The sequence below is a fragment of the Pagrus pagrus genome, assembly GCF_965226575.1.
Source record: "Pagrus pagrus genome assembly, chromosome: 15".
In the NCBI taxonomy this organism is placed as follows: Eukaryota; Metazoa; Chordata; class Actinopteri; order Spariformes; family Sparidae; genus Pagrus; species Pagrus pagrus.
In genome coordinates this window covers 4,653,573-4,667,358 of record NC_140199.1, presented here as the reverse complement: position 1 = coordinate 4,667,358, position 13,786 = coordinate 4,653,573, and the positions used below count along the sequence as shown (strand labels likewise).

At 44.3% G+C, this 13,786-nt stretch overlaps 1 protein-coding gene across 1 annotated transcript in view; it reads right to left on the bottom strand.

Annotated features, from left to right (window-relative positions):
* The window catches only part of cdh11 (cadherin 11, type 2, OB-cadherin (osteoblast)), a 96,285-nt gene extending 86,476 nt beyond the window's left edge, over positions 1-9,809 (bottom strand). The window contains exon 1 of the mRNA XM_084376247.1: positions 9,282-9,809. The gene's annotated coding sequence lies outside the window, so the exon portion shown is untranslated. The remainder of the gene's footprint in view (positions 1-9,281) is intronic.
* Between the last annotated feature and the right edge of the window lie 3,977 nt (positions 9,810-13,786).

Here is a 13,786-nt window from a genome sequence, read left to right as displayed (position 1 = left end):
TTACTCCAGGCCAAAGAAGTTTAATGAAGACGGCATTTTGAATCCCTCTTGGATCTGCATCGGGTCAGACTGTTAGAAATATGGAGAACCACAGCCATGATGTATAAATATGGATGCTTTTTAACATTTTTCAAACACTGGATTGACATTGTCTTCATTAAAATTCTCGGTACCCTTTCTTCATTCACATTATTTCCTGATAGCCTCACGCCCACGAGATGTGCGTATATAACCAGCCTACACGTCGTCATTCCTTGAATTTAAGCCCACGTTGTGTAGAAAGATGTTTCAACATCTTTCTACTGATTAAACTCTTGGAATGATCGTTTTACAGACATCACAATTTGCACTGTTGTCATTTTTCTTTGTGCAATGAAGCCACCGTTCTACCTCTCTGCCACGACTCCTTCATGCTGAATTGTTCCAGCATGAGGAGAAAAACATGCCGACATACATAAAAAGGACCTGATAAGCTTGTAGGTATATTATTCTGATGGATCGGACTAATTGGAACCGGCTTTCAACTGCAACCAGTTCTCAATTTCAGCACACTTTCATATCCACAGAGCTGAATCAAAGCTCAGTTTTTTTTTGTGGTCACATTAGAAAACATACATCATCCATGCATTCCTCTTTGATGCTTAATTTAGCAAACATCATACGAAGTGATGATATAGAGAGCTGTTGTAAACTATGTTACATATCGGCAGTGTTCGGGTTTATTTTTGGATCCTTTCTCAGGTGAGAAACTGCTCCATTCATCCACAGCTCAGTCGGGATAAACAGAAGAAGAGAGGAGGGGGAGACGGCGACGCGAGGTGAGCCATACTGAAGAGGACAGGCGGAGAAAATAGTAGGAGGGAGGAGTGATGAGAGGAGAGGGAGGAAAGAGGAGAGAAGGGATGGAAAGAGAGGACGAGAGAGGAAGAGACAGGAGAGGATGAGAACTACTAGATAAGTCCCAGTGTGATCAAAGCGTTACTTTGACATCAAGAGCAGGCCTTGCCAGCAGACTGACTGGTTAATGTTCGAAATGCACATACAGACTTTGAAACATTAAAATATGTGCGACTAAGAAGCCTCTCCTCATATTTATCCAAGTGAAACTGATATGCACAGTAAGATCGGCTGAATTTCGTTCCATTTTTTAACTCATGGTTCGGATCTGATCGTCTCATAGCTGTCCACAAAGGGGCAAAGACTAGTTCTGATCACCTGTGCCTGATGACTTTCATTTGCTTTAAACACAGGTAAATCATGAGTACAAATCCCATTACCTTAGCGCCCACTCCTAGCATACTACAATGCACCGACAAGAATGAGCTGCTTCTGCTCTCAGGCAGACTGAAAGAACCACAACCATACAACAGCAGACAGGACAAACAAAACATTGTGCTGCTTGAAAAATTGGTTGCCATGACTCAATTTTTGCCACATTTCTCAAAATAATACAACCCACAAAGTGATTTTTACCGGTAAATCAGCTCAAATGTTAGCACCATTACTCGTCTGTCTCCTCGGAGGCGACGACAGAAAACACCGAAGGCTTTTTTATTTGGGAGCGAGGAAACTCAACCCCATAAATAATGAAGTTAGAAAAAAACAAACCAGAGACTTTAAAAATGGAGATGAGGCCACTTATTTCCAGTGAGATAGTTTTAATAAATAGGCCCCAGAACTCCCCCCTCCCCGCCCCTCACCATGACATCGGACACCACACATCATAGCAATTTGTGGAGCATTCTGCCTCCGAGCTATATGTTAGGGATGTTCATTATGCAGCTATTTCCGTCCACTGTGCGCCACGTCGTCAATTTAATTTCTCACTTTCTCGTTAGTCTGAACTGTGGCAGAAACAAAAGGGGAGAATGTGCAGGGAGGGGACTTATGATGAATGTTCCTGGCCAGACGGAGGTCACAGTTACATGGTTTTCAGACCGTGGAGCCACCAGGATGCCGTTTTTTTTTTTTTTTTTTTTAGTTAAACTATCTATCAGTCTGTTTATCTGCTTGTCTCTTCATGCAGAGTCCTCTATCCAACCCCGCTCATAATCAGATAAGCTCTATGCAGCATTTGCTGTTTTGGCTGACCACTAAGGCTGTTTATGTGTGTGTGCGTGTGTGCGTGTGTGCGCGTGTGTGTGTGTGGTCGTTTCTTTCTTTTCGACCTCATGACAGGTTGCTGGGGCCTCTGGTTTCGACATCACTGTGTGTGTCTGTGTCAGCACGTGCCCTGCAAAATAAATCCTGTTTCCAGGTGATGCACGCCTTTTTTTGGAGCCGACCTGTCAGCTGCTAACATGGATAAAACACACACACACAAATGCATGCGTGTCTACACACCGCGCAAACATAAACACAAACAACACACATTGTACCCCGAGGCAGTAGCCGTCTGTCCATAGAGTTCACCTTTACAAATGTGTTCCATCAGCAAAATTAACTTGCTACAATTAACATAACCGTGTTAATTATGGTAATCATCAACACACCGCCTGCAAACACACGCTCAAACCTGTGTGTGTGTGTGAGTGTGAGATTCACCTACTGGCAAGCTCGGTGGAGAGAAAATGATGGAGGGAGAGACAGGAGGACGGGGGTGACGGAGAGGGAAGGAAGGAGTAGGTGAAAGAGGTTAGTTGATAGTTAGTTGAATGATGAAGAGGATAAATCGAAAAAGATTGATAATCAATATATTTTTGAAGTCGTTTTGAGGACATCAGCCTGGGTTCTTTTTGATCAATAATAAATGTCATCATTGGTTGCAGAAAATGGGGAAAGGATAGCGAGGAGAGTAGAAAGAGGTGAGACAGCTGTGAATGACCGCTTCAGTGGTGGCTCCAACGAGAGAATGAACACACACACACACACACACACACGCACGCACCGTTAATTATTATTCAGAATAATGAGAAGCAAACGACTCATTAAATCTCTCCTTGACCCGCACGCTCAAACTCGCCTCTCTTTCCTCCTTCCTTTCTGTCTCGCATGGCTCGTACTGTACTTCATACGAAATCTGTCAAACCAGAAAACCCTTTCAGCTGTGAATTATTAATCGGCATTGACAAAACTCCCCCCAAAAAAAAGATCCACCGACCCCAATCTGGAGCAGTTTTTATACCAAACTGATGAAAGAATGCAGACTGAGAAAACCTCCTGAATTCATTCACGAGATGAACTTTGTTCTCGCCCTTCATCCCGTTTCTCCTCCGTTGTTTTTGCAGCGTCTCTCCCTGCTGAGTTCTGCCGGCCGACGTAAAGAATGCAGTTAAAATTGGTTGTAAAAAAAACAACCTTGCTTTTCTTTTCTCTCATGTGACCGGTGTCATGAGACCACAAACCACCTGACTGCACCTAACGACTGTCAGGGAAAACAAATTACACTGGATTACACAGATATGCTCTCCCTAACACACACACACACACACACACACACACACACACACACACACACACACACACAAATCTACAGAGTACACCAGCAAAAATCACATTGGCTTTGCATTTGCTACTACATATGGGGTTGCATTTGCAGTAGAGAAATGCAAAGGGACACACACATGCACATACACACAAAAACACCAGGTGCTCGGCTCTCTATCTGGAGTAATCAATTCTCATTCTAATCCGATCAATACCCCTGTCAACACCACATTCTGATCATCAATAGTGAGATCGATGAAATCGCCCATTAATCTTGAATTAACATTGATCCGGCATCCTCCGTTATCACAATTACACCGCGGCCTTATCGTCTGGCAGTAAATCTCCTCTCTCTCTCATGGATGGGGAGAAAAGGTCACGCGCTAACTGAAGAGCAGCTACTCCTGACAAAGTTTTTAATATTAAAAAGCCAACTCATTTGGACTGCGGCAGCGTCTGGCATTGTGTTCCCATGATGAGAGGTGGTGAATTGATGCTGAAGTGTTTCTGTGCTTTTTTAATTTCTGTTGTTCTGTCGATTGCTTTAAGTGGTGTCCTTGCTGTTAGCCCGTTTGCGGTGCTGTTTCTGTCTCCCAGTCCGTCTGTGCATCCATCCAGCACACGGTCGCGCTCACTTAAATGACTTCGATGTGACTTTCCTCATCAAACAAACGCGAGCGCGGGACATATTCATGAACAACACTGTTACCGGTTTGTTTCTGCGCCCGAAGATGAAAAGCATTTTTCAGCTTTACTGACTTCAGTTTGATGTGTAATTTATTCTGTTTTTGTCCTTTTCAGGGTTACGAGGAGTGGATTAAAATCCCAGCATGCATTTAGTTAAATGCAGGGTGGAAAACTGTCAAAAACACTGAAAACACAGATAGGAAATCATTCACTTTGAAGCTGCATACGATTACCCACATTAGACAACATGTTGTCTGACATACTCTAACTCTAACTCGGCTTGAAATATGAAGATGACACAGTTTTGAGCTTCTGAATGATGAAAGAATGACTTTTAATGTCTGTCTAGGCAAAATTTGGACTAAAAGACCAAGACATTGGCTGAATTTATCAACTTATTAAAACCTTTTTTTTCCTGTTTTGGACCTGTGGGTGATCTAGCTTCTCCAGTTCACGGGCGTGCCACTAGAATGTAAAGCAATGGACTACTAAGTGAAACCACATGAGCACGGGAAAAAGAAAACATACAGACTGGATACTTAGAGGCCGAGGAAACTAAACCCTGGACGTTAAACTGTGAGGAAACTGTGTCAACAACAGTGAACCACCTGTGCTGTCTCAATCTCTGTCTCCCCCTCGCCCCTCGTTAAATGCAGACAAATCAGCCACTGTCTTTTTTTTTTTTCCTCTTGAGGGCAAGTAAAGAGATTAGAGGTCAGAAACACTAATTACCGACTCCGTCATTTAATCTGGTTGAGGCCGGAGATTAGAGTTATAATCCTATCGTATATACGGCTACAGGAAATTATAAATCAGTGTAACATCTACCTGGCTTCCCATTATGTTTGGAGAAGAGCATTGGCGTGGGGGTGGGGGGGATGAAGATGAAGAGCTGAAGATCAACGTTGGAAAGAAAAGAAAGTCGCCTGTTAAACTGATTACCTTCTATCGAACCTGAGGACCCAGGGAGAGCAAAACAAAGTAGTGCAGAGGCGAAAAGGAAGGAACCAACTCAATTTTCCCTCAACACCCCCCTTTTCTTTACTGCCGTTCTCCCTCTCGACCCCCCTCTCCCTCTCTCTGGGAGGTAATGTGAATCTGAAGGTAACAGAAGCCAGTCACGATGGACATGCTTATCCAGACAGACTCGACTTGTGTGTGTGTGTGTGTGTGTGTTTGGCCCCGTACAGATTGAATCCGGCGTCCCTGGGGAGCCTAACTACCTCTCCATCTCCCTGACTGGCCCTCTTAGAAAAGAGGGGAGAGAAGGGGGGGAGAGAAGGGGGGGAGAGAAGGGAGAGAGATTTGGAAAGAATTAGAGAGAAAGAAGGGAAAAAAAAAAAAGGCAGAGCAGAGCAGAGCTGTCGTGGCTGCAGCGAAGCCCAACAGCTCCCTCTGTCGTCACCTAGAAAAGGTCTGGTACCTCTGTCATTCATCCCCCCTCTTTACCTCTCCCTCTGTCTCCCCCCTTTTGTGTGTTTCGACTCCTCTTCATCCTCAACTTGTCCCTTCTCTATCACAGTTTCAAAAAGAACTGGTTTACGGGGCCACAAGTTGTGAGAATCAGCAGCTGGCGCCTAATTAAATATAAATATAATGATTACAGTGTAATAAATTAATCCCTCTATCTTACTGCCTCCCCGCTGAGCTACGTCAGCAGTGTTTGGAGTCAGTTGTCTTTAAACTCATTCCAGTAGGCGAGGTTTTTTTCTTCAAAATTCAGTCCTGCTGCACATTTCTAAAAAAAAAAAAATGAGGGGCAAATCAACACAACTGAGAGCACATCGTCTTTGAAAGTGGCTCACGGCCGGTCACAGTCCGACTTCTGGGTCAAACACACGACATAAGCATATACGCCGTGTTTGATAAACTCTTAAACAACAACCCTCGTCTGCATCTGTGTTTGTTTTGTCTGCAAAGTGAAGAAATAAGTTCCTTTTCTAAATGATGAAACACTGAGAAACATCCCCAGATCAGACAGGAAATGAGAAAAAGGCACTTTAACTGAACTCAATATGGGATTCTAATAACCGGATTCATCATCAACTTTCAAGTCCCCCCACAAACATAAAGCACTGTAATCTTGATCTTAACTTTTTTCACTGGCCCAGCTGTGTCTTTTCAAACATTCCTGAAGGAAGGCACGTTTTTAATTACGTCTCTACAAAACTATATAAACACATTCTGCCGTGAAGCAGAACATTTCCAACGCCAGCTCCCCAAAAACCGCTTCGATGAGTGATTCCAACAAATCAGACGACACTTCTGTGTCAGTTTCTGTGCGATTTCTTGGCTGCACATCAGTGAAAATATCTGATACCTCACCCACCCCGCTTTCATCTGTCATCCAAGCCTGGTTTCTGTATACCGCTCACCCTAAATAGCACAAAGATGTACCGGTACGGGGGGGGGGGGATCCTGTGTTTCTGTCCTGCTTCTATAAGGTATACAATCGCTCTCCCAGACATGAAACCACACTTTCCCCTTGAAAAAGGAGCCGTGTTCGCTCCTGAGATAGCTCAAGTGAAGACGAGCAGTTTTTCTGGCTGCAGGTCTCCTTTCAGCGGCTCTCGTGAAAGACAGGAGACGAAATACAGTGCTGATAGAAGTCACGCTGCCCTCCTCTCCTCCCCCGCCTCCTCCTCATCCTCTGATAGGAGTCATGCTCTTCTTCTTCGCCCTGTCCTGTCGTCTCTGCCCTCATCGTCTTTCCTGCCTTTTGATCCTCTCCTCTATCCAAACTGAATTACTATGTGACTCAACTGCTTTAGCTGAGAAGAATTAATTAGCAAATTAAATCAACCAAAAGAACAAATCAAGGGACACTGTGGTGCTCTTTAAAAAAAAACCCTCTTTTCCAGAGCCACAGGATGAGAAGGCTCTGATGTTGGGCTCGGTCGTAGAGCGACTACGAGAAGCAGCGACTCAACGCTCGGAAAATAAAGGGGGGGCATTCTTTTCCTGTGATGTGTCTTTTAAGTGGCCACTGAACCACAATGTAAACTTGCACAACCGAAAAAAAGGAGGGGGAATTTCTGCTTTTCTTCTCTGCGTTGCTGACTGCTCGGTAGGCTAATTAGCAAAAATGCAAGGGGCAGAAATAAACAGTGAAGCGTTGTCTGCAAAGCAACCACATAATAAGGAAATGTGGAGGAAAACCACAACATCACTGGAAACTAGAGGGGAGACAACAAAGCCTCTCGCCTGTGAGGATAAAACAGAAGAAGTTGCAAACTCTTTTTTTTCTCTCCCATTTAACAAACTGGAGCTACAGTGCCTCTCAAGGACCTCTGTGTGCATATTTCTCTCCATTGTTGACTGCAGACCTTTTTTTTTTCTTTTTTTATAAAGGCACTGCAAGAAACAGCCCTGCAAACCACAGCCTAGCCGGGGCTGGTAAGAACCCCCTGTCGAATAAAAACCCAACAACAGCAAATGATTTTTCTCAATGGCTCCCACAAGACTGAAGAGTACAGAGAGAGAGAGAGAGAGAGAGAGAGAGTCAGGGAGTGTAGGGCCAGGAGAGATGAAGGAGAGGAAGAGGAGCTGGAAAGAGAGAGAGAAAGAGGAGGAAGATGAAGAGGGAGAGGTAGAGGAGAGAGAGGGGAGACATTTCATAGCGCAACAGTGTGGGAGACAGAAGAAGGGAAGAGGGAGAGAGATTATTGCTTGCTTGAGAGCAGCAATCTCGAGCTGTGCCATGAATACCAAAGACTGCACAGCCCTTCAGCTCTCTCCCTCTCTCTCTCTCTCTCTCTGTGCTCCCCCATTGAAAACGCAGCGGAATTGCAGCTGCCCAAATTATACACCGATAACTCACTTTACTCTCCGTTGAAAACGACTCGGCAGCAGCAGCAGCAGCAGCAGCTCAGCACTCCATCCATCCGTAATTATTCACCCCAAGACCAGCACACTCCAGAGACCCAACCAGCCTGGAACGCGTTTTGAGCAGATTTTCAATAGATGTCTGCGCAACAATTAAATAAATGATCTAATGTGGCCCTACAGGGGCGATAAGCCAAACGCACGGACCTAATTGAGTGCAGAATGAGCCTGAGTGAGCCTACGGGCGGGTGATCTGTATGCAATTTTTATGCAGTTTCACCGGCGCTGGCGCACACGGAAAGGGCAAGGACGCAGCGCCGGCTGAAGTATTCAAATGGTCTGAATACTAAGAAACCGCTCGGACTCTGGAGGGTTTCACATTACGAGATCTTAATTCTACAAAGAGGATAATGAAGCCTGCGAAGAGAAGCATAAGTGGGAATGAGAAAGGGAAAATAAAGAGCTTGCGGCTTCAGAAACACACTTTACTGACTGATCAGCTGATAGGGGGGGGGAAAGTAATAGGCCTCCAGAAAGTGACGACTGTTCCTCTTTTAGTAGGGGAATTAATTGTTGTCAATGATGTCATTTGACTGTGAAACACACACACATACGCACACACACACACACACACACACACACACACACACACACACACACACACACACGAAGCCTGTGTTACGGTGATCCAAAGAAAAGTTGTGCGTCGCCGTTACGCGGAGGCGCCGGGAGGCACAGCGAAGGAGCGAGCCTTCGCCGAGATTAGCCCCCAACTATACGTGGCCAGACACACACAGATATACACACACGCACACATACGCGCACACACGCACAGACCAAACGAGCGCAAATATGCAGACACACACTGACACACACACACACACACTGCGCTGGAAATGTGATAGAAAAAAAAACGCACAGTGGAAACCGCACAAGTCCAACCGTCATCCAGCGGTTCCGAGGAGCGAAGAAAGTCCGCTCTGTTCCAGCTCATCTCATACACCCAAGTCTTCCCATCGCTAATGCGCAACGGCTCTGTGGGGTTTCCTCATCTCACACCCGATGTGCTCAAACACAACGAAGTCCGACATCCTCTCACTGTGACCTTTTCTAACATGTATGTGCAGTGTTCGTGCGGCAAACCCCCCGAATTCATCCAGAATCTCCCCCCCCGCAGCATCCCGAGAGCAGAAAGCATTTCACTTCTCTCTCGCCTGTTTTACGCTCATTAAAGCCTCTGCAGAGGCAGCGAGAGACAGACTGGAGGGGGGGAAAGAGATGAATGGGACTGTGTCGGGGGGGAAAAAAATCCCAGTCAGTCCTTTAACTTAAGCGGTCCTTACCTTGGAAGTGAGAGACTCCGTGCGCAGCCCGTCTCTCCAAGGAAATGTCCCCCCAATACATACAAGCCAGCAGAGAAACGATCACTTCTCTCAACTAGTATTTGCTTCTTGTATCAGATGTCCAACACACACATCCACTGATTGAAAACCCAGTTCTTGCTGTTTGTGCGCTTGGAGAAGAGAGAGAGAGAGGAGAGGGAGAAGAAAAAAAAAAAAACCCAAGGCAGAGCCGAGCCGGTTCTCCTCGAACCCAAAATGTTCTCTCTGCTTAATGTTTTATCCGCTGGAGCGCAGAGGCGAAAGATAACCAAACCAAAGATTACAAAAAATAAAAAAAAACAAAAGATAGACAGAGCAGTGGTGCGTCTTGGTTAAAGGTTCCGAGATCGAAGTGATGGAAGAGGAGGAGTGGTGAGGAGGTGGGTGTCAGGAGAGAAAAAGAGGGGAAATCACCGTAGCATCCCTCTCCCTCCTTCGGGTATGAAAATCCGGTACAGTCAGCGGCGTTTATCCGTCCTCCCTCCAAGAGCCTCGGAAGCGGAGTGAGGAGGGAGCTGAACGGGAGCGCGGCAGCAGCAGCGAGAGAGGGAGGGGGGGGAGGGAGAGAGAGAGGGGGGAGGGAGGGAGAGAGAGATGTCGCTGCCGATGGAGGGCGTTGGAAACTAGAGTAACTCCTCTCACTTTCTCTCCTCTCTCTATATATATTCATTCTCGCCATACTGATCATATATTTTTTAATCGGATACTATTTGAATAGCCTGTCATGGGACTGTGGGGATGAGCTGTGGCACCACAGAGGAAGAATACAACCATCTGATGCAATGAGATCTCCTAACACCCGCTCTGACATCCACAGATCTGACTGAATATTATAGCAAAGAGTGAAAAATATATTTATTTAAATGCATGCAGATGTTCCTGATGTTCTTTGTAACATACGCTGGTGTTGGTGTAAGATGAGGAGGTGTTGGGGTCACTTTGCGTCCCCATGATTTTCTCCACTGTGCACCGTCTCAGATCAGAGCCCAGACTGAGGGAGGCTGCAGCAGAAGGAGCCCCGCAGGAGGGAGGTAAAAAGGATGCAACAGTTGCTCTCTCCTCATTGGCTGAGAGGCAGAGTCCAACCGCTGCCTGAGCGGATTCAGAATCCCACAGGCAGCCAATGAGAGGAGAGGAGGGAGGGGCAGCCGTGGAAGACCCCGTCTTTCTGAGAGGCGATTGGCTGAATACAAGTCCCATTTAAAAATATCTCCCAGCCAATGATGGAAGAGGAGGAAAAAAAAAAACTGTTGGGAAAAGAAAATCGCATCATCATTTCAGTCAGGTGAAACAGCTGTAAAGTAAAGCAACACTTTTTTATTTATTGATGTGTTGGTTTTATAGATTTATTTTTTTTTTTGAGTCAGAGTGACTCATCCGCTGAATAAATGCATCTTTGAGGAGACATGTAAAGCTGTCATGTGATGGATTATTGTGTTAATGTTCCTTTAATGCCTGCTGCCATATGACAACACTCCAAGAAGATTACAAGGCTTCTTTATCGAAAGAAGCTTATCAATCTATTTGGATCAAGCCAACCTGAAGGCTGACACAGATTTTACTCACATTTCATATTTAAAAAAAAATAAAAAAATTACCAAACACCAAACTTTTAAGTTTGTTTTTTTTTTGCAGATTTTCACACAACAATACCCACATTTGTGAAAGTCCTCCCACTCCTTCGTATGTGGGAGTTTTAAAATGCAGTTTCCCCCCGGAGTTGTGTATTATTCATGTTTTAAAAATCCTCCATCCAGAATTGTATTTGTTGGAAAACTTATTCCCTTATAAGCTAAAACACGATGATGATGTTAATAATTGGTAGAAGGCCAGGGTTGATGGGTGGTTGAACTTTAACACAGTAAACTGCCGTTCATTTCCTGTTTCAATACGACATTCAAACGTTTTTCCATAACCCTAACCACATCATTATCAGTGCAGCCACGAGGATAGAGGACTAACCGTAATGAAAAAACTCATAACCCAAACCATGGTCCCTCCCCAAACCTAAAACTTAATGGAAGAAGAATGCACACCCAGGGACCAATTACAGATCTTAGCCTTGCCTTTGGTCAACTGGTCTGACTGGAGAATCGACCTAGTGTGTGTGTTTTGATGGTCGGAGTACCCGGAGAAAACCCACGCAAGCACGGGGAGAACATGCAAACTCCGCACAGGAAGGTCCTGCCTCAGTGGGATGAGCCGAATTTAACCAAACCCAAACCACAGTGTTGTCACATCATTAACAATAGGGGCAGGATGTGTCAGGTGATGTAGTCTAAATGGCTAGAAACTCTGTGGGAGGGTCGAGGTGGAGATGTTCAGGGACTTTTACCCAGGAGACCGCTTTTTATGTCCTGTGTGAAACCCAAACTCAACGTTGAATTGTTTCAATTGAGTTCACAGATGTAACATTTTAACTTATTTGACACCACAACAGCATTTAACACACTTATTTTAATCCAAACCATGATCTTTCCTGATCCTAACCAAGTAGTGTTGCCTCATCAAACTACAGCGGCTTCACGTCTTAATTTTTGTCACTTTGACAGAGAACTCCTCGCTCTGAATCTGCCCTCCACAAAATTGATGTGGAAGGATTGGCATATCACCAGTCGCCAGTGCACCACAGGTAGTTTGAAAGTGAAAAATCGTATTTGTTCTCAGATTGATGAGATTGTGTTGTTTTGTCATTTAATTTGAAGGACTTGTGGAGACATTTCCTTAAAACCAACAGCTGGACTCAAGTGGTTGCCAGCAGCCCCTCAGAGGTCCTGTCTAGAGGTCTGGCTTTTTAAAGTGTGAACAAAACCCACTCATGGATATGCAGATGACTGCTTGACTAGTAAACAGTTTAGGAATGACACAATTTTGAAGATGAGACAGAACTTTTCTTTTTGATCTTGAAGGAAACTGTTGTGCAGCAGTTGGAGTACAAAGAAGCAGAGATGCTTGGGAGCCGGTACCCCCTACAGAACTCATCATGTGGTCCCAACTGCAGCTCACTATTGTGCCGCATTGAAATTTCAGGAAGCCTTTTCTTTTTTTTCCTGATGTCTGACGTTAATTTATTTAATGACTGAAAGCTCAAAGCAATAATTTCTGTACATTTCAGTGTGTATTTTGAGCAGTAATGGCAGGTTTGAAAAGCTCTTGATATAGCGCTCATTTGCAAGAAGGACAGCGGGGGCTTTCATTCGGTGGAGAACGCTAGATGATAATACACATTTTCATTATGGCATTCAGCAGGCCTTTATTACTTTGGATGCAAAATGACATAATTAGATTAAGATAAAGGGCAGGTTGTCAAATGTAATTAGAGGGTATTTTTGGCCATAATGAATGAACATGTAAACAACCGCTGCCCCTTTTTTTGCGCACGGTCTCTTTATTTCAGGGTGTCTGGTATGCAGACAGATTAAAATTAGTTTCATTAAATGACTTTGCATGTATTTAATATTCTTAATGCACACTAACTTTTCCCTCATATCTTTGTTTACTTTGTGTTTTTTAATTCTCTGTCTAAGTCTGCAGGTGGAAGGGACAGCAGGGCGATGCTAAGAACTAAAAGAGGAATTGATTTGTTTCTCCTCTTCAAAGACAGAGGACTTTTTATGATTTTATAAAGCTTATATGCGCACACACCTTTCTCTCTCTGGTGCTGAGCGAGGATAAAACCGTTGCACTCATTTTTTCACCCCTGAAAATGACTGGGTCAGAAGCATTACCTCTTCAGTTTAGTTATAGACTTATTTTCTCTGGTAAGGTTTGTGCCGGTGTTTTTTTTGTGTGGGTTTTTTTTTTCAGTTAAAAGAAAAATCAAAACACTCCAAGTTTATTTTTCCCCTAAGAAATTCGGCATTAAATCCAAGTAATAACATTCAAGACGATTGCTTTATTTTGGCTGCTTACGGTGCATCACTGCAGTGCCAAGAGCTCCCTTTCAGTTGGAGCAGATTGGGGTTAAATAATTGGGGTGATGGAAAGATGAGATGGAGATATCAATTTGACTGGACCACACCAGTTCACCACCGGTGAGAGGTTGGTACATCTTGTTATAAATAAACAAGTAGTTTGTTACTATAATCAAGACACAAGCATGCAGTAAGCTGAGTTAAGTTGTCCTCCATGAGTCATGATTTATACGACAAATCATGTGTATGGTCTGATGGATGATTTCATTCAGACTCATCTCATGTGACTTTAAAACATACCTCTGGCGGTCTTAATCATGGACCTTATTCTCTGATCCCTATCCATCAAACAACAAAATAATTTCATCAGCATTCATTTTCCAAGACGCATGTTCACCTGATCATAACACACAGTTGTAAAAAGATGTGAATTGTGCCTTTCTCATACAGTTTTACTGCTGCCTTCGCTGTTGCTTCAACATGGGCTTGTTTACTCTTTGCTAACTGCCGAGCTGTCAACATGAAGTAATGTAAAATATGAATTGAGGGTTG